This window comes from Ambystoma mexicanum, chromosome 6p (genome assembly GCF_040938575.1).
Source record: "Ambystoma mexicanum isolate Mex_15411 chromosome 6p, UKY_AmexF1_1, whole genome shotgun sequence".
Lineage (NCBI taxonomy): Eukaryota > Metazoa > Chordata > Amphibia > Caudata > Ambystomatidae > Ambystoma > Ambystoma mexicanum.
In genome coordinates this window covers 869,001,993-869,024,060 of record NC_090935.1, presented here as the reverse complement: position 1 = coordinate 869,024,060, position 22,068 = coordinate 869,001,993, and the positions used below count along the sequence as shown (strand labels likewise).

General features: G+C 49.0%; 1 protein-coding gene across 1 annotated transcript in view; it reads right to left on the bottom strand.

Annotated features, from left to right (window-relative positions):
* MAN2A1 (mannosidase alpha class 2A member 1) overlaps positions 1–22,068 on the bottom strand; it is a 1,346,034-nt gene that overhangs the window by 32,986 nt on the left and 1,290,980 nt on the right. The window lies entirely within an intron of this gene.

The window sequence follows — 22,068 nt, the reverse complement described above, 5'->3', positions numbered from 1 at the left end:
GATACCAGTATAAAAACTTGCTGTTGTGACGTAAACTGACATGGAAAAAATGGGCAAACCAGTGAAATCGCTTCCAGCCACCATGCTTAAAAGCAGTTCCCCTAGACACTGACCCTCTTGTTTTGTTGCCAGCTCTGCAACACTTGCCACCCTATCTCACTCTCTAAGCACCGCTTAGTGTTTCGCTGCAGGGCGTTGGGGATGCTAGTGACTGAGGCTACTGTGATGAATCTCGTGTGATCATCCGAAAAAACCCTGTTATGGGCCTCTTCTCGTGTGGCCAGAGAAAGAGCCACTACCTGATCATGACCCTGGGGGTGGTATTATGTGGGCGGATGACATGGGAGGGGACTCATATCAAGGGGAGTGGGATCCCACTCTAGATAGTTTCCCTAATGTCCCCCAAGCCTTAAATGCGTATTGTGAGATTGACAAGGATTATTTAAAACCAAACAAAAACATTATGGACTTCAAGTCCCGTAATGCTCTCAGTACTGAGACGAGGAAGAGAGGCTCAGAGTTAAAGAAAGGGTATGAACGGTCTAATGGTTTTAATGCAAAAAAACTTGAGCGGGATCTTTAAAAACTGGAAGGGCCCACAGGTGCGAGAGAAGCAGCAGCAGGAGAATCAACAGCAGGAAGAAGCAGAAGCTGATGGTGTTGTGGCAGTAGCCAAATGTTATGTACTAGATGTGGCCGAGTTTCGGACAACATGGCCATGCAGAGGATGCGCTGTGTTAAGCAGTACTGAAGCGAGGCACGCTGTGTGGGAGAGACGCTCCCGACACAGTGAACTGCTCCGGTGCTACATTAACAATGGAGAGTGTGCAGAGCTGCGAGAGCTACATAGAAGGTCGGCACACAATGCAGCACACTTATTAGAGCTGTCAGAAGCAGAAGAGGTCCTGGAGAGAGATGAGGACATACTGGCGAGTCAGAAGGAGACTCCAAGGCATACCAGGGAGTTGGACTGAAACGGGTGACCCCGGGGAGCTCCGAAGGAGACTGCTAGGTGATGAAATTATTTTGAATACTGAACAACTGAATTAAGGTGAACTGGGTGCAACTCTCAATGTGGGATTCCAAACAGGGGAACATTGTAGCCCGCATTACCTGCAGCCAAGAGATTGCACCATCAGAAAACAAAGGTCACAGGAGCAAAGCCCTCCTTGTAAGAGACCAAGGGGGAAAGAACTTTCACCTGTATTGCCAAATCCAGCAACATACCAATTATCCTTTTGTGGAATATGAATTGTGAAAAGCTGTAAACCCTTTTGATCAAGAGAAGCAGTTGTTCGCTCAGATCTCCTCTTTTATGTTTCATGTGTGGAGAGGTTGGAACCAGCATTACCACAGAGTAAAAAATTGTAGTAGTAGGAGTTTTATCCTGGCAGGCGAGTAAACCAGGAAAGGGAGCAATTATAGTTAGTCCAGGCAGGAGAGTGGATCACGAAGAAAACGTGATTTGAAGTACTGCGATTGTGGTAAAAGATTGTGGTGGAAAAGAAATGTTGACTTCATCATTTTGTTTTGGTAAACCGGTGCATTTCAGAAAGTGATTACTGAAACCATCCTGAATAAAGTGTTGATGAAGAGGTGCTTATAAGGGATTGGATTTCTGAGAAAAGAACACTTCCTTTTGATTTCGGAAATTATGTTTGGAGGAGAAGACTTTTGCTATCTCAAGCAGGAGGTATTCAGAATGAAAAGACTTTTCTTTTTCCAAACAGGAAGTTGTGAAAACATTAACAAATGCTTTGATTTGTGAACAAACCTTTGGAAGAGAGATAATCACTTTGCCAAGTGAAAGGGCTCCGATTGTGAGCAGGCCTTTGCAAAAGAGGTAGACACTTTGCCAAGTGAAAGGAGACATTGAATGAAAAAGACTTTGTATGATACATTGAATGGAGCTTTGTTGCTATAAAGAACCTTCTCGAAATTTAACTTTTTTCTGAATATTTCTGTATGGACCCAGGGGAATCCCCCCCCCTGGTCCAAGGATTACTTGTTAAACATTTTGAGTTCAACATTGTATGTTATTTTGTTGGATTTACGAAAGAAAACCAAATCTTGAATGTTTTTGTTGTATATATAATTGCAAGGGTCAGACACTTTATGGACACTCTGGGCCCAATTCTGAACCAGGTGCAGTTAGTGTGCTAAACAGCATGCTTCACTGCGCCTTTTCCCGACGTCCAGGCACCACGCTAATTCTGAAGTGGGACTGGGCATCAGCACAGTGCACCGCCTGCAATCCGCCTGTTTTTATACATAACGGATGGATTGCAAGTCTGGCCAGCAGTTTAGTTAAATAGCGAGTTAATCGCAATTTAACGAAACAGCTGCTGAAACATGATGAAACACAAATGAAGGGGTACACCAATTAAGCAATGAGAGTTTAAGATGTACATTTGCAACAGTGTGCCCGGCATGTACAAAGCATGCATTTAACAGTGATGGCCCCATTCACACAAATGCGAATTATGGCTGGGGACAGGAGTGCAGAACATCAAAGCCCTGCCCAACGGTTCCTCAGCGAAGCTGGGGGTTTACAGGGCCGAGGCAGGCTGTTTCACAAAAGGTAACATAGCTATCCATGGTGCCGTACATGGGCGCCACTTTTTTCAATTTGCTAAAGTGGAGTGCCACAGGAATCTGCATGTAAAATGCCCTATACCGAAAATGCTGGTTGCTAGGTTTATCACCGTTCCTAGCAAACAGCATATATATTCCTGAAAGTGGCGCATTCATTCCAACTTCGGAAACAATGCGTCACCTTCAGAATATGTGTTAAGTAATATGTGTTCTGACATAAAATGTCAGAAATGCCTAATATGACATTTTTGGAACTTAACACCATGTTGAGAATCGGGCCTTAGGTCATTTTTGTTTAGCATTAGTTTGTTAGGCAAGGACATCCTTGTTAGGATAGGGAAAGCTATGCGTTTGTTTCAACCCTTTTTATTTAATAAAAATGGCAACTTGTGAACAAACTACTCCTGTGTGTCTGTCTCAAGTTTCCCCTCACAGCATCATCCACTTTGTTCTGGCTTTAGCTTGGTTTGCTGCTATCTGCTCTTCATGTGCATCTCTATACCCATCATAATTCTCTGCTCTGCTGCGTTGCTTTTTTCTTCTTTGGCGTTTTCCCAACGGGTGCCAATGGCAGTATTTATTGCTTTATGGTTTGTACCAGTAGGCAAAACTCACATGCCTTCTTTAATCGGCTTTTACTGCCCTAGGGCCCGTCATCTCAGGCTGAACATTTTAAGTTACTCACCGTAGTGACTAACGTACTCCTAGTCCTTAATCCTCTTTCCTCCATACTATATGGGCGTCCCTTGCTAGGGACGGGAGAATCTTTTTCACCATAAAAATCATCTTCCCCTTTAAGTTTAGATGCGTGACGTGGCTCCGGCGCCACTCAGTCCCCTTTGACGCATCAACGATATTACCATTGCCTAAAGACACCAGTTTTATTAGCGGGGGGGATGGTAGGATGTATGGAGGAAAGGGGACTATAGACTAGGAGTACGTTAGTCACTACGGTGAGCAACGTATAATTACTCCTGTCCTGTCCCCTTTCCTCCATACTCTGGGTGATTACAACTGAATGTAGCACCAGGGTGGAGAGTTGCCCTTCCTAGGAAAACAAGCTCCTTAACACTGCCTGACCAAATGCCGCGTCCGACCTGGAGCTGGCATCCAAGCAGTAGTGCTTGCAGACAGCCGAGGGCGTGTCCCATGTAGCTGCCTTGCTGAGGACCTGCCACAGGACATGCCTCAGGAATGCGACCGCCGTGGCCTTAGCTCTGATGGCGTGAGTCTGCATATTTGCAGGTAGAGGTTTGTGGTGCTCTTCATACGCCTCCTCGATGGCCGTAACCATCCATCTTGCTATGGAAGCCTTGGAAGCCTGAAATCCAGGATTAGACCCGCCCCCAAAGGTGACAGAGAGAGTGTCTAATTTGCAGAAGCTCTTGGTTCTGCCCAGGTAGAATCTTAGAGCCCGTCTGACATCTAAATCATGCAGTACCCTCAGACTGTCATCCTTAGGGTCAGCGAAGAACGTAGGTAACACTATCTCCTCATTCAGGTGAAAAGAGGAGACCACCTTAGCAAAGAATTCGGGATGAGTTCCAAGCACCACCTTGTCCTTATGAAAAGTAGTATAGGGCTCTGAAGCCACCAGAGCCTGGATTTCACTGACCCTGCGTGCAGACGTAAGGCCCACCAGGAGGGTTGTTTTAATGGTGACTAGCCAGATGTCCATAGATGCCATACGTTCAAAAGGTTTGTGCGCGAGAGCGCCCAAGACCACGTTGAGGTCCCACACCGGGTGTGGCTTCTTGATAGGCAGGTACAGCCTGGTCAGGCCCGCCAGGTGTCTCTTAACGACCGGATTAGAGGATGAAAATACCTCCTCCTCCGAGTTTCGGAAGGCTCCGATGGCCGCCAGATAGGTGCGGCATGTGTCTACCTGTACCCCCAAGTGTGAGAGGTGTGCAGAGAAGGATAGCACGTTGTCCAACATCCAGGTCAGTGAAGACTTCTTTCAAAGCAACCCAATGACAAAACCTAGTCCATTTGCTATTGTACTGGCTCCTGGTAACATCACTCCTAGCACCTTGTATAATGTCTAGGTTAGCCCGCGATAGATGCAGATGCTTTAGCGTGACCTGTTCAGGCACCACTCTTTGAGGGCTAACTTCTGGGGGGCAGGGTGGACCGTGCCTCACTGCTTTGATAGTAGGTGAGCTGGGCACCTCCTGTTGGACCGGGTGGCAAAGATATCCACCTGCAGATGACCCCATCTGTTGAAGATCCCCTGAGGGAACTGTTCCTCCAACTGCCATTCATAGTTGTCCGCAACTAGCCAGCTGAGCATGTCCGCCTCCAGGTTGGACTCCCCCGGGAGGTCAATCGTTGTCAAGTGCAAGTTGTTTACCAGAGCCCACTCCCAAATGCTAACTGCTAGAGTACAAAGGGAAGGAGACCTTGTGCCACCCCGCTTGTTGGTGTAATACATGCTGGTGGAGTTGTCCATTTGAATGAGGATCTTCTTGTCACTGATCATTGGGAGCAAGGCTTTGAGAGCAAGCAGGATGGCCATTAACTCAAGCCAGTTGATGTGAGCCGCCTGCTCCTGACGGGACCATACCCCATGGACACTGTGGCTGTCCAAGGTAGCTCCCCGGCCCTCTAGGGATGAGTCATTGGTGATAGTAACCCGAGATGCTGGTTGACGGAAGGGCCTGGCCATCCGCAGCTTGCCTTCTGTGCTCCACCAGACTAGGTCCTGCTGGAGATGAAGTGGGATGCTGACCAGCTCTGCATGGGAACTCTTCTCCGGACTCTAGGAGGCTGCGAAGTGCAACAGCAATCACCTCATTTTGAGCCTCGTATGCAGCACTGCCAGGAGACATGCCGCCATGATTCCCAAGAGGTGTTGGTACCACCTCGCCGAGGTCCTTGTTCTGCTGAGAAAATGCCCCAGGGCCTTCTTGATGGCTGTGATTTTGCTGGTGGAGCTCGTATCCCAGATGAGGCCCAGGAATGTTAGTCTCTGCTTGGGCTCCAGCTGTGACTTTTGATTGATGGAAAATCCCAACTTGTGAAGTGTATTCATGAGGGCGGAGGCGGTGTGGTGAACTGCCTCTGGAGATCTTGCCTTGACAAACCAGTCGTCTAGATATGGATAGATGTGGTGACCCTGGACCATTAGCAGGGCTGCCACTGGATTCATCAGCCTCGTAAAGACCCTTGGGGCCGAGTTTAGGCCAAAGGGTAGAACCTTGTATTGGAAATAGAAAAAATGATCCTGAACCTCAGAAAGGACCGATGATGTTGCCAGAACGGGACATGTAGGTAGGCATCCTTCAGATCCAGGGAGCACATCCATTCTCCCGCAGATAATGTCTCCGCTATAAGCTCTGGGGTAACGATCTTGAACTTTTGAAGAAGGAGGGAAAGGTTCAAGGTGGAAATATCTGTCATGATGCCTACCCCCGGGGACACAGACCACGTCCAGCAACCCTGGAAGCAGGCATCAAGTTATCCTAAGCAAGCCCAACAACCCTTGCTAGGGGCTATTTGGGTCCAGTCCTGGCGCCTTTGGCGCCAGGCTCATATGGAGAGTCAGTCCTGGCGCCATAGGCTCCAGGCTCATAGATTAAAACTTACCTGACGCAGACCATGCTGCAAATTTACCTGACGCAGACCATGCTGCAAGAGCTCCAAGCCAAAAGAGGCTTGGAAGGGACTACTTTACTTAGGGACTATTTTTTACTCGGGCGGGGCTGGGGAGGAATACTTACCTGGGACTACTTTGGGGGCTATTTAAACCACGCCCGAAGAGCAGCACACGCTTCGCATTATTCTGCATCCAGCAGCGTAACGCTCACCGTGCCTGCAAGTCTGCATCCAGCCTTCTGCCACGCCCGCCTTGAGTTTGGAGCACCTAGAAAAATGGAGAAAGAAGGAGAAAAGGTTAGAACAAGAGCAATACCTTTAATCCTTACCTGAATTCCCGATCCCTTGCGCCTTCGAGCTGGAAGAAAGAAGTTATTTTATGCGCATCGCCTCGCCTGCTGCAGCGCCGTGCTGAACTCACCAGCCTTCGCAGCATCTTCACATTCCACCGCATCCTCCTGCATATTCCCGCCGCACTCCGGCACCTAAGGAGAAGACGAGAACAGCAAGGTGAGCCAAGGGAATACATAGAGGAATATTAGTTACCCCCCCATAGACTTACCTGATTTTACCACCGGGGGTACTATTCCTCTTCACGGGTCGGCGCAGCTTCCACTGCATCTTCGCCGAACCCCGGCCCCTAAGGGGAAACAAAGGACAGCAAGGTGAAACAAAGGGGCTAACAAGGGGAACCCTCCTCACCACAATAGACTTACCTGATTTTACCACCGGAGGTATTATTCCTCAAGACTTCATACTTTCTTCTCAGCGCCTGAATAAGAGAGAAAGCACCATGTTACATATTGACATCATTTTATCGAACTGTGTTGGAAAATACAAATCCTTACCAGAATACTACCGGTTGCCACGAGGAACTCTTCATTATGGTCAAGCTGCAACCTGCAAGGAATCGGACAAGAGTGAAAGTCAGGCATTTGAACTCTTACGAACTTTATACTTACGGCATCTTGCCGGGAATCTCGGAGTCAATATTATTCTGGAACTCACCAATTCCTTCGAGCCAGTGAAGCAACTGGTTATCAACGCGCCCCTGCGCTCAATGCAGGATGGAGAGCTCATCTTTTCAAACCATCAGGTGAGACTATAAGAGGGGACATCAAAGGTGATCTGTGGGGAGAACAGCGGGGGTGGGGTGATTTACGCTCAACTCCACGGGTGGTTAATTCCCTATCTCCATTTGCAGAAGAATACGCCTACGGGCCAAGCAAACGAAGTTAGGTGGGCCAGTCCAGTCTGTCATCTCGGTCCTACGCGTCACATTGGTCGAGACCGCAGCTGTCCAGTTCCGATCGACGCCTCTGTGGGAGCCAGGTGAGCGTAAAAATATCCAACACAACTCTCAGGCCCGCCTGGTTTCTTCTTGTGTATGACAAAAATCTGTGAATAGAAGCCAGGCCCTGCTGGTAGGCAGGGACTTCCTCCACTGTCTGACTCTCTACGAGCAAGTGAATTTCTGCCGACAGAGTTGCGGTCCCAATCTGTGGGAGTGGAGGGGAGGACGGAGGAGGAGGAGGGGAGGAGGGAGGAGGAGGGGGGGTATAGGTAGCCGGAAGCCTGTGGATACTACTGAGAGAATCCAGGGGTCTGCGAACCTTGCACAGCAGCATTGGGAGTGGAGGTAAAAAAATTCTGCCCCCCCCCACCGGAGTCTCGTGGATCTGGATGGCCTTGTCACACCTTTTTACCCTCTGAGGCTGGGGCTGAAGAGGGGGATTGGAAAAAGCCCTTGGGGGCCGCCTTGTGTTGTTTGCGCCGGTGCTGGCTCGGGGACCTGTCCGGTTGCCTGGACCGTCTTTCCTGGAAGACCCAGAAACCTCTGAAGGAACGACCCTTGTCTGAAAGCTGGTGTGTCTGGCTATATGCCTTGGGAGTGGCCTTAGTGTGGATAGATAAGATTTTGGCAGTTTGAGAACTGGAATGGAATGGAATAGATTGCCACCCTCAAAAGGAAGGTCCAGTATACGTTCCTGGACGTCCAGGTTGAACTTGGTCGCCCGTAGCCAGGCCGTTCTTCCCATGTCTGTAGCATTGCAAATGGCATGACCTGAGGTGCCAATTTGAGCCACCTTGGACCCCATTATGTCCTGTGCTACAATCTTGGCTTCCGCCAGCCCCACATTAAAGCGCACTGGACTCTGCACTGCAAGTTCTGGAAGGAAGTCAGTGATTTCCCACCATAGCCTTTGGTTGACAGCAGTGAGCATAGCGTCTGCACTGCACAGGCCAAGTTGAAGGGAAGCATTGGAATAGATTGTCTTTCCGTATGCTGCCAGGATCTTTTCCCACTTACCCAAGAGTGCAGAGGCTGATGTAGCCAAGGATGATTGTGGTTTGTAATAGATTGAAGCTGCAGCGATCACCGAGGAGTGTGGCTGCGGGTGTGCTGACAGCAAGAGGGGGTCAACCTCCATCTGCCTAAACCTGGCGTTGAGGCGCCTGTTGGTAGGCTATGCTTAATGAGGTTTAAGCCATCCTTTTTTAGCAAGTGCCACTACGTCCTTTTGCATTGGTATCCGCGTTATAGTTGTGGGCCGTAGAGTGAGGACCTCCGCCAAGACCCCTACCTCTGGTTGTTGCACCTCTGGCTGTGGAAGCCCCAAGTATTCTGCCAGCCCTGTGAGCCGTTAATGAAAAGCTTTGGTCGAAGACAGCCTGTCAAGGGGGGGGGGGGTTCCTCCTCATCGGTGTCCACCAATGTATCCTGTTGGTCAGGTGCACCTGGAGGAGTGCCGGGCGCCGGGGGCTTTGGCGTACTGACAGGAGCCGGCACTTGCTGTGGCAGATACAGGGCTGCTGAGACTGGAGGCATGGGAGCCAGTGTAGTGGGAACTGGCGTGGGGAGCTGGGGCTGCATCGGATCCAGAGATGCTGGAACCAAGGGCGGAGTAGCCGTGGATGCTAGCGGCAGAACCGGAGGGAACATGTCCCTGATCACATCCTTGAGGATGATGCCCATCTGCGGAGACCTCTTAAGAGTCAGGAATTTCCCAAAAAACCTGTCATTACAGGCCGTGGAGTGCTTGGTGGCGCAGGCATGGGGCTGGGGCCCTGTCAGTGCTGAGACCTGGGCACACTTTGCCTTGCTGAATGCAGGGTGCATCTAACCGGCGACGCTGAAGGGTATTCCTGGGCCTGGTAAACACAAGTCCAACCTGGAAGCTCTTTCCCTACCGAGTCCCCAAAGAGGGATGGTGTCGGGTGAGCCACCATTTTCTCTGGCCATCTTGTCAAGCTGCATGTCACGTGCCAATGTCGTGGTGCTTGCTGCGCTGGGCCCGGCCTCTTCCAAGACACATGGCAGTGGAGGTTGAGGCCTACCCTGCACCTCAGGACGGGGCCTCGTAGGTGATTTGCTGCCGGCTGTGTCGCCGGAAGTGCTGCGTACAGGCGCCCCCTCAGACATCTGTCCGGTACTAGGGCGTAGCCCCTCGGGTGGAAACTCAGTAATTGAACGTGCGGTTTCTCAGCGTAGTCACTGGTAGGATCTTGCGACCCCTCGGCCGGAAGCAGAAGCAGCATCGGTACCTTCACTCGTACTAGAACCGGATAGGTCCCTCCTGCTTGTGCACTTCCTGGTGAAGAAGTCGCCTTTGCGGGGTGCAGATGAAAACGGTGCCCCTACCTTGGGCCTGGACTTGTGCTCTACGAATTCCTTTAAGTCCTCTGGAGGCGACCTTCCGAAGATCTGCCTCCACCGAGCTAGCCTGTTCTTCAGCGCATGTGGTGTAAGCACATTGTACGCGGTACAGCCCTCCCAGCCGCGGTCTGGCCAAAGCAGCAGATGCAGAGAGCGTGGGGGTCGGATGTGAGGAAGAACCACTTGCAAGCTGGACACCTCCTGAAGCCCGTTGACGTCGACATGCTCCGGGGAGGAGCATGGCACCTGAGGACAGAGGTATCCGATTAAAGACAAGAAAAAAGAAGACAAAAGTACTTCTCTAGGTAAGAGCGCGTGGAATTACTAGGCCAGAGGCTTAACCCAGGAGCGCTGGTAAAAGCGGTCTATTCCCGTCGGAGCAGAAAAGAGGACTGGGGAGTGGCGCAGGTGGACAGAGTCAGGGGAGCACATGCTGCCAGCGCTGTGCCTCCCGCGCGCATTTTAGGAGAAGATGATTTTTCTGGTGAAAAAGGTTCTGTCTCCGTCTCTAGCCACAGATGCCCATACAGTATGGAGGAAAGGGAACGGACGTAGGAGTAAGCCGTAACAACGCCTTATGGCCGACTACACCTACCATTATCGCTTCAGTAAAAGCTTCTAGGTTGGCATTTGAACCCAGAGACAGTTAGTAAACAAAAGAAGCACAGCCAGGTGAGAGCTGTATTGAAGATCTAGAGCAGGAAGGCAGATGTCAGCCTGAGGTAGAACCATCAAAGAAGAAGAATCCTGTGTAACTATCTAGGTACTTGCTGAAAGGGACATCCCTATGCTAGTGGGAATGAACAATATGAAGATTAACGAGAGCATTGCTGAACAGGGGCAGGTGGATGTGGAGCTGTCCATGTGTTCATGGTGTGAGATACCCATTTGCCAGAAGAAAACCTAACTGGAGCAGAATAGGACAGGGGAGAGCATAGTGCTGCCAGTGTGTCTGCTAGGAAAGCTACCCAGACACAGGTGAGATGGAGCGGAAACTGGATCAGTCTGAAACAACCAGGGGAAGACATGCTACCACAGCAAAGCTGGCGATGCAGGCTACACCATAGCAGATAAAGTCATGCCCTTGTGCAGATCTGCGTTTTCACAACAGGACAATCAGATGCTTATGAAGTTCTATTCACAAAGCCCTTAAAGATTGCACAACAAAAATCTAATAAAGTTAGAATAAAGAAAACTTCCATAAATTTGAATCCTTTAAAAGGAGAAAAAGGATTCTCCCCTGATGATCCACTGTAAACACGGTGGTGAAACACGTTTTGGGAGATTTTGTTATTCTACGAAATTGGAAACTTAACTATTCCTAATTGAAAGGTTATGAAACTGAGAGACTAATTAAAAGACTGTTATTCGGGGGGCGCTGTTGCGCACGAGAGAAAATGGCGGCTCTCGTGTGAGCTCCGGCTAGACCCAGGGCCGTAAAGCCAGAAAAGATCATTTGCAGGCACCGGTCATCCGCGATTTTTTGCAGAAAACGGGTAACAATATCTTCAGACTGCCCACATGGAATTTCAGGCTGATCGGTGCGGGGATTCCAGAGATAGAGGCCTGGATATTCCGTGGGCGGCCCGGGAGTCAGCAACCGGCGGGAGAAGAAAGGAGCCCCGCCCCGTGGCGGCGGGTGCGGCAGCATCGGGCTGCTCCTGCCATCCATCCAGCGGGAGAAAGCCGCGGCTGCCCCGGACATCGTGGACCGCCTGCTGGCCCCCCCCTGCCGCCTTCTTCGCCTAGGAGGCCCGGACGGGTGACGGCCTGCTCTGAGATCGGACTGCATTTGAAGAGGTAGGGCTTTCCTGCTCCCAGCATGTAAATCCGCTCATGCCTCACAACCAATGAGCCATCCAGCTATCCCCTGCGGGCACGGGGACTGCGGGACAGGCGGTTAAAAACTCAGCTTATTAAGAGCTTGGAGCCTCACATATTGGCAGGCTGCGGGAGGGCCTCTCTACACCGCCTGCGCAGACCTCGATCCCCAGGAGCTGTTGACCCTCTGCGCGCCGAAACTAGCGCTCCATTCGTCCATATATGACAGAACCGGGAGAAATGTCTGACCCTTCTAATAAAGCTGCGGCGGGGCACTGATTCCACCGCCGCGGGCACCAGGGTGCCGGAAGCGGCGAGAAGATATAGCGCAGAGCAAATTGTGGTGGAACTAGCACGGCCTTCACTTTGAGCGCCTGGATAACTCATATCTCCCACTCCGGAGACGATGCCCAAGAACTTTGGCCCGAAGAAAGGCAGAGGAGCCATTGACAAATACACGACCGCGATGCAGAGGGAAACGGAGCCAGAGAAGGACCCGGAAACACCGGTGCATGAGAAGCAGGCACCCCCGGCTACAATGATGGACCCCCAGGCTGTTTTTCAGGCGATGCAGCAGGGCTTTGCTACACTCAAGGACAAGTTGGATGGGATCACGGCAAGTGTCGCCAACATTAAAACACAACTTGACAAGACAACCACTCGCATGACAGAGGTGGAATCTAGGATATCTGGCACTGAGGACGCTTTAGAGGCCCTGAAAACCACGGTACCCACAATGGCTATTGAACTTGGAACGGTGAAGACCAAATATGAAGATTTGGAGGCAAGATCCTGGAGAAACAGCATCCGAATTATTGGCGTTCCGGAAGGGGCCATAAAAGGATCAATGGAGAAGGCGGTAGAGGACCTTCTCCGCACACTATTGGGTGATCCCGGATGGTCGCCGATGTTCATAGTCGAGAGGGCGCACAGATCACTGGCCCCGAAACCAAAACCCGGGGCATACCCCAGGCCCATCATAGTGCGCATGATAAACTACAGGGATAGAGACCTGATCCTTAAAACCACCAGTGAAAAACAGAAGCTCAAATGGGAAGCAAATGTTATACGCATCTTTCCAGACTTTACCCTGGCGGTCCAACAGGAAAGGAAGCTATTTACAGGAAAATGCTTTGCGAACGGCAAGTTCCATATGCAATGCTCTACCCCGCCAGGCTCAAAATCCAGCATCAAAACAAGTCATATTTTTTCACATTTCCCGAAGAAGCGGCAAACTTTATAGAAACGCATATTCCTCCAAACATGGGACAGACTTAAAGTGTGGGCGACTTGAACAAGACTGAGGCCTAAATATTCTCACCCGGTTCTCGAAGTGAAAGGAACAGCAACGCCAGAGGCTTCCACCCTGGAGGCCCGCATCTGGGATGCTAAAGTGGAATGTGCATGTTTAATCTGCAATGGAAACACCATCCCAAGAGTTATTAGGATGTGCGAGAGCAACATGCGTAAACCGGACACGATACCTATAAGTAAAGCTGGCTTGGGCTCTGGAGACACCGCAGCCCCCCCTGTAGCAGGTGCTTGAAATGCTGTTGGGGGGGAGGGATGGATATCTAAGGGCACAGTTGAAGTTTGGGGAACTGTGAGGGTGAGGGGAGGGCCTTACACAGGAGTTACAGGGTTTTATTATAACAGGGTCGGCCCTCTGCAGAGACGAGAAACGGAGGGGCGGGGGAAGCGATGAGAGCAACCCCCACCATCCCCTCCAGCAAGAAAAAGCACACAGATATCAGACATGTCGACATTCCAACTCACAATGGCAGATTATAAGGGGCCACATGGCTGTGAACACTCCTTTGACAATGGGGGGACAACTGATGCCGAATTGGGGCTCACATCAGTATTTCACGACATATCTCAAGCCGGGCGAGAGGGGTAGCAATTCCGATTTATAAAACACTGTCCTTTGAATGTATTAATGTTGAGTGTGACCCGGAGGGGAGATATGTCATGCTTCATTGCAAGCTATATGATAAAGAATTTGTTTTTTTGAACTGGTATGGTCCGAATATTGACCAACGAGACTTCTATGCCTCAGTGTTTGAAAAATTGGCAAGATACCCGACAGCCCGGGTGATATGTGGCGGGGACTTTAACACAATATTAGATATACATCTTGATCGCACATCTACGCAGGTTAGAACTCTGACTAAAGCAGCGCAAGCAATACACCTACATATGGCTGATCTACAACTACAGGACGCCTGGAGGACATTGAATCCTATCAGTAGGGAATACACCTATTACTCCACAGTCCATGACATGCACTCCAGGATAGATTTATGGCTAATAGATGGAGACAGCATGGCATGGGTCACAGACTCCCATATACACCCAAGAACGTACTCAAACCACTCACCGATACAACTGACACCAAGAATCCCTGGTAGGGTCATCTCCAGACCACCTTGGAGATTCAAGCCTGAGGCCTTGAAAGACCTGGTTTATAACAACTCGATGAAACAATATATACAGGACTACTTCGATAAGACGGGCTAAGTGCTGAGTTCTATAAAGAGTTCGGTAGTGAACTGGTTCCCAGGCTCCACGCTGTATGGATTGAGGCGCTGGACACAGGAGAACTTCCCGGAACCACCAGGGAAGCTATAATTACACTCCTGCTAAAATCAGGGAAGTCCCCGGGGGACTGTGGGTCATACCGACCTCTATCCCTAATAAACACCGATGCCAAGATCCTGGCCAAAATAATAGCAACAAGGCTTACACCACTGATGCCATATATGATACATGAAGATCAGGCTGGGTTTATATTGGGCAGATCTACGGCAACAAATATAAGGAGATGCCACCAAATCATTGCCACGATACCCCCAGAAATCCAAGGAATAGGGGTCTCCCTAGACATGCGGAAGGCATTCGAAACCGTCTCATGGCCATTCCTGTTCGGGGTGTTACGAAACTACGGATTTGGCCCAAACTTCATAAAGTGGATCCAAATTCTTTACACACGGCCATATGCTAAGATCAGAATTAATGGGTCTTTCACGGACATACTACTGGGGGGCACCAGGCAGGGCTGCCCACTCTCCCCGCTACTCTTCGCCCTGGTTATTGAACCCCTTGCTGACATACTCAGATCCCGTTATAGCACATTCGGGATATGGCTTGAAGGTGAGCCACATATTATAACGCTTTATGCAGATGATATTTTGTTATACCTGAAGAACCCAGACCGCACATTGGGCAAGGTGCTGCCTGCAGTGAAGGAGTTTGGCGAATATTCAGGTCATCGCCTAAATCCCAATAAGTCGGAGATATTCCCGCTCACGGATGCCACAATGCAGCCCCAAAACCTCCACAGCATCATATGGAGCCCATTACATATTATTTACCTAGGCGCTGCTGTCGCCAGAACCGCTCAACTGTCCCAAACGCTGAACTACAGCTCACTGGCAGGTACACTTTGCACCAAAATAAAGCGCTGGAATTCCCTTCCTATATCAATGATGGGGAGGATAGCACTAATAAAAATTATCATTTTGCCTAAGCTTTTCTATCTGTTCAGTACAGTACCGGTGTGGCCGGGTCGCGCACTGTTCTCCAGAATCAATAGTGCATGCATAGCGTTTGTATGGGGAGGCCACTCGAGGCTGAGCTGGAGGGTGCTAACAGATACGTATCCCATAGGCGGCCTAATGACCCCCGACATGGAATTGTATTACCTGGCAGCGCAGGCGCAATATGCTGCCGACTGGGCTGCATGCTTCCTCACCCTGGCCCTCCACCCCTGCCTGCGAGAGAACGGGAGGCGATACTGGCCCTACAGAAAATCACTAGGCCCACACTGAAACGATATAACACTATACATCCATCCAATGTCACAATCAATGCATGAGCCAAAATAAATTATATGTGTGGAGCCAGCAAGCTATACCACCCGAGCATGCCAATATGGGGCGACCCCCCACAGACCCTTCCCCGTAGACAGTGCAGTGGCAATGCACTGGACTGCCAGAGGCATCACACAATGGGGACAGATGTTTCGGGATAAACACTTTTTGAAGTGGGATGAGATTAAAGACACGGTAGGAAACACAAACACACACAGACAGCAGTTCGACAAGGTTGCAGCAACCACACAACGGATTTACCCATCATTCCCGAATGAACCCGAAATAAACATGGGTCTTGGTTACATATTCACTGGGGCGACTCAGAAGGTCACGGCCTCCACTCTCTACAAAACTATAATGCAAATACACCCGAAACCACCCCACACTGCAAAGGCCGGTTGGGAGCGGGATTTGGACCAGCCGAAAGAAGAACAGGATTGGTCCCAGATCTGTGCACCGACTAAGCTGATATCATGCAACTCTAGATTCAAATTGATCCACTATAAAATTATCCATAGAACCCACAACACGCCAGTGAAACTCAAGCGACTATACCCTGCTCTCTCTGGCGATTCCCCAAGATGTAACTCTGAAAATGCAAACATATACCATATGCTGTGGGACTGTGCAGAATTGAGTCAATACTGGGCCGGGGTCTGTGGAGCTCTAGATAAGATGGCGGACCAACCGGTCGAATGGACAGCGCAGTTGTGTATAATAGGTGCGATTGGGAAGATGAACACAACCTGGCGAAAACTGCTCAATTTAAGTCTGCTGTTGGCAAAAAGGGTCATATTGATGAGGTGGAAAAACGTTCGGCCGCCAACTGTGGAGGACTGGAACAGTGACATGTGGGCTAACGGTATCGAAGAATTGTATATAGACTCAGTAATGGCCCCCTCTAAACCTAGGAATATATGGGCACGGTATAAGCAATATCTGGCAGATTCATCTGCCCCTGTTGACGTAAATGTAATGTAGAATCGGCCAATACATGTATTATGTTCACCAAAATTGAATGTCGCAAATGTAACTGCTTAATCTGTGTGCAAAGTTAAATAAAGTTGTAAGAAAAAAAAAAGACTTATTCACCACCCTAGTCTCTTGAATAGGAGTGATTTATACCGAACAAGCTGGCGCGAAACTTGAATGTCCCGAATGTAACACAAAGTCATAGAAGTCAAGCAGAGCCGAGAGGATAGGTAAGCACAGGTATTACACTTTAGAAGGGTGGTACACGTTCAGCACCACGGCAAAGCAGAAGTGAAGGAGACCCATAGGATTCAAATACAGTGTTAACTGGCCTGTTAAAAATGTCAAACACTTATCAGAAACTAATCATCATGAAGAGTGTGAAACTGGGTTTGTTAAACCAAGCAGCTTACTTAATCAAATTGACAAACATCCTAGTGGGGAATAGTGGCACGTGTAGGAAGAAACGCAATTCAAATCAAGACTGTGGCTAATATCATACTTTCATCCAACCAATTTAGACACCAAGTTGATTGGTATATCTGAAAAGGTGGGTGGGCAACAATTTGAGAATCTATCTTGTGAAAGGCAATCAATCCATTTAAAGCAAACTTTGATTTCAAGTATGACAAATCAACCATTAGGCCTGCAGATAATGGGGGAAATGCAGTTATTTTGAACCCTACTGATTATATTAATGCGATTGACTGATCAAATGTTGGGAAATGGTGTTCACCTGCTGAAAAACTACCTCTTCTGGAATTTTCCAAAAGAAATAGTTTGGTCAGGCATTAATCCTTTTTGTGTCTCTTTTCTTGTTGTTTATTGTACCCCTGGCCAACCCACAGATTTTCTTGAGCATCATCTCCTTGGAGATTTTAATCTTCCTGCCACTAATTCTTCACTCTCTCTGTTGCTCTCTCTGGCTGATTATCGCTTGCACTTACTTCCTTCTTCTTCTCATCAGCCTGGCTCCTGTCTTAACTTAATCTCGTCTTTCACCTCTTCCCCTTGTCTGCTCTTACCCTTTTATGCTTTGGATCACTCACTTCTCTCTTTCGCCTTCCCTCCCTCCTGTTCTTCCTTTGATTATTCTTACGTGTTGTAATCTTTCTTCTTTTAATTCCCCATCTTTCCTTTCGGTATTGAGTTCTTCCCTTCCTCCAATTTCCCTGTCTCTTTCCCATTACATCCTTTTTACTCTACTTGTAAACCTTGACAGCCGGCGTCACTCCTAGACTTATTTCGCATTCACTGTAGCGTGCGTAATGCTGAGCGGCTTTAGAAACTCTCATTCCCCTTCCCATCTTGCCACCCTCCTATCTAGTGGAACAAATTCACGAAGTCCAAACACTCAGACCTAAACATTGACATATTCACACAAGCTCACCATTCCTACCTTTAATAGAACCAAAGCCGGTGGCTCCAGTTTTGAGGTTCTAGCACCAAAATCCTGGAACTCAATTCCACTCGAACTCAGAACAGAAACCTCACTCATGGCTTTCAGAAAGGCTCTGAAAACCAAACCATTCAAGTGAACCTCACCTGCTCAGCTTGTCTACCCTGTAAGCGTTGAACCAGAGCAGCGCATGTACCTAACTACCGAACCTGTAACTAGGTAATGTAACTATGCTTAACCTGCTGCCAAGTGAAAATGCTATAACAGCGTCTCGATGCCCGAGGGAAGTTTGTGCGGTTTATAAATGCAAATAAATAAAAATGAATAAATAAATAAATGCTGCACTCTTCCTTTGATTCTGCTTTACTCATTGGCAAGAAATCTTGATTCTCTTAACTTGCCACCCTCGTTGTCTCCATCAGCATCTGCACAATATCCTCTCTCCAAAAGGCCCTGATGCTTCAGAGTTCTCATCCCTTTCTTCTTCTGATTTCGTTAAATACTTTACGTCTAAAGTAGCCAACCTCTGTCTTGCTTTTAATCCTCCTACGTCTCCGACTGCTACTTTTTCTCCTCCATCACTTTACTCTTTTGCATCTTTTCTCCTCTTATGGACCTTGACACTTCTGCTCTCTTGACTAGTACTCATCCTAACGCCTCTCCATCTGACCCTCTCCCGTCTCTCATTCTTCAAGTATATCCCAATCTTTTCCTTACCTTTTTTTCCTTATTAACTCCTCCCTTGTACATTCTTGCTTTCCTGCGGCTTTCGAACATGCACTTATTTTCCCTATCCTGAAAAAAAACCCTTCTTTTGATCGTGTTCCCCAGATAATTTCTGCCCCATTTCTCTTTTACCCTTTCTTTCCAAAATTCTTGAATGGGCTGCCACTGTAAGCTTTCTTCTATTCTTATTCTTCTCGGTCTGTCTGCAGCGTTTGACACCATGGACCCCTCCTCTTATTTCCTCTCTTTTCACATTAGGTATTTCTGGGTCTGCTCTTGAATGATTCCGCTCCTATCTCTCCAAACAGACTTATTCTGTTACCTGAGCTGGACTCTCTTCTCTCCCTCTTCTTTATGGTGTCCTCAAAACTTGGTACTTGGCCGTCTCCTTTTTTCTCTTCTATATACTGCTCCTCTCTCTACTCTTATCTCCTCCTTTCAACTTTCTCTCCATCTATATGATGACACCCAGATCTATCTTTCTTTTTCTTCCTTTGACTCTGCTCTCCTCTCTACTGTCTCCAATTGTCTTCTAGCTGTTCCAAACTGGATGTCTTCCCAATTTCAATATCTTAAGCCCTCAAAAGGTTTTGTTCTTCCCCTCTTCACCAGCTCTCCTACCTCATCCCCTCGCTCGTTATTATTTCCCCCATCCTCTCTTTCTTTTCACATTCAGCGCACAATCTAGGTGTCATCTGTTAGGCAGAATGACATGCAGTACCATTTGCGAACACTACACACAATTAAGATTACAAGTGTAAGCACAATTTCACCTTTTGTACAAGCCTGCACTACACAGTTATGTGGTAGCAGTGGCAGAGCAGCCAGACTTATCTCAAGAGGAATGTGAGCAGTACAAGAAGTTACACAAAGGACTTCACAGTAGTTCAAACAAACACAATTCAAGGTGTCTTGGTAAAAGAATATACATTTATTTACAGTCAGTTGGAAATCATTCCACTAGTAAGAAAGCAGTTCAATATCACACACTAATATACTACAGTACACAATCAATAAGTTTCTGAACAAGTTAAACTCCCTTGAAGTGGGAGCAAAATGGCACTTCAGTTACTTTCTAAAGGGGTAGAAAGACAAAGTGAAAAGAAGTCAAAGCACAATTACTTTCATAGGCAGGGCAAATAGTTTCAGTTCACTACAACCAGCAATTCAATAGGCCTGTTAAGTAAATAGGCCGGTTAAGTCTTTGGCAATGTTTCGAGGAAGTAGTTTGCCAGAAAAATTGTGATATGCCAGTTTACGAGCGAAAAAGGCCCCAAAGTTGGGAAAGTTTCACAAACTTTCACCGCGGTAGAAACGAGTTCCACACCACGTTTGCACACTACCTTAGGTGTGAAGAAAAGCTGTAGCTGAGGCAGTTGTTCCTGGCAGTTCCTGCAGATCTCACTGTTCCTGAGCTTCAGTCGTGGGGACAAGAAGGACGACGTCGGGAGGTTCCTGCACTGCCCAGGGAAGAGCCAACAAGCTTGGCTAAGCGTCGGTTTAAGGTGCGAGTGCCTTAAAGCCCACAAACTGGTATCCTTCTCACTGGCTATCCAGTTTTCAACAGCACTCTGAAGAAAATTCGACCAGTATGGAGACGGTGTCCAAGCGGCTTACAAGTTGGTTGTTCCCACCAACTCAAGGGAAGAAATCGTCCTTGAAGGAGCTTCTCTGTCGATGGAGTTTCAGGCAATTCAGACCTGCAGCAGGGCTTCACTGGGCAAACCAACGGTCCAGGAGTTACAGCAGTCTTCCTTCAGCTCGTCTTCGGTTCTTTCATTCCAGTGGTTAACTCTGCCTTCCAGTCCCGGAGACTCGCCTTTTAAACAGTTTTCTTCCATTCATCCCAGTCTAGTTGCCACTCACCCAGCAGGTTGGCTGTCCTTGCCGGACAGTCAGCCAGCCAATCACGCCAGAGTGCATTCAGGTCTCCTAGGAGACTAAGCACAGGGCGTTTCGGGCACCTCCCTCACATCCTGTCCACCCCAGACACTCAGACGCCAAAGGAGGGCTTCAGGACTGAAGCCGACCAAAGGGCATCGAACAAAGGGACCAAACCTGGTTTGGCGCACAGAGTTAAACACAAGAAGGACCTTTCCTAAAAGAAACGGCAAAAAACGATGGCCGGAGTCTGTTTTTACAGAGGGAGCACGGGCGCCATGTTTTTATGGCTGACCCAACTTTTAGCTACTGGTGTTCGCGGTAGGGAAAAATCATGGTAGTTTGTTCTAAAACCACTGCTACCAGCCATTTCAAGAGGAAAGGGTAACATTTGACTGTTACGTGAGTGTTTAGACACAGGGGATGCTAAGCAACCCCTCCAGCACTGCATAGGAAGATAGTGTGTGCTAGGTCTATGAATTTAAAAAGACTAGTAAAGTTAATTTAACTTCACATGCTCTGGTAGACGGTAGTCCGTCCCAGAGAAGGTATTTAAACCTTGGGGAGTCTGAAAGACACCCCTGTGCCACTGCACTGAAGGTGCTGTGTGACACACAAGAAAAATATGATGCCTATGGAGTTTGTCTAAAAACACCATATCCAAAGAACACAAAAGTAAAACACACATCAAAATACATGAAAGAGCGAGATCCAAGTTGGCCGCCGGGACAGAGAGACGTGTTTAGGTCTCTCTCCTTCGGGGCCGCGGCAAGAACCATAATGAAAAAAGACAAAGACACGCAATTTTGTTAAAAAACTTACCCGTCTCGCGGGGCCAGCACCCGACACACCAGGCAGGCGAGTCCCAACCCAGCAGCTGCGGTGTTCGGAAGACACGGGGGATCGAGGAAGAGGAGACGCGGCCGCCCTTTCCCCTACGGAGTGCAGCGCGGGCCTCCACGCAGGAAAAGGGATCCACTGAAGGACGCCGGAGGCCGCAGCAACAACCACGGCATAGCAGAGCACCCGGGGCTGCACACACATGTGGCCCGGACCCTTCACCCAGAGCAGCGGTGGCGCGCCTCACCATAGGGTCGGCCCTCTGCAGGGACGAGAAACGGAGGGGCAGGGAAAGCGAGGAGAGCAACCCCCACAACCTCCTCCAGCAATAATCATTGGCGGCAATTAACCCCCGGAGGGCACCCAGCGAATGATAAATTCCCCCTTGGAGGCCCGCGCTGCACAGCTGGCCCGCAGAGGGGGGGGAGAAGGGCGGAAGGGGACTAAGGAGCACCCCCCCAAAAAAATGTGAAAAAAATAACAATAAGAAAACGCTCTGCGGAGCAGAGGGGGCGACCGGCAACAACCCCCTAAAACAGTCAAAGGAGACAGGCGGGGGGCACCATAGCAGGCTCCCCCCGCCTCACCGTAAGACAGCTACCCCACCAACAGCCCCACCCTAACCAGGTGGCCATCCACAGGGGCAATAAGCAGAAGGAACGGCCCGAGAGGGATCACAGGGCGTCGCCCCCCCTCTCACCCTA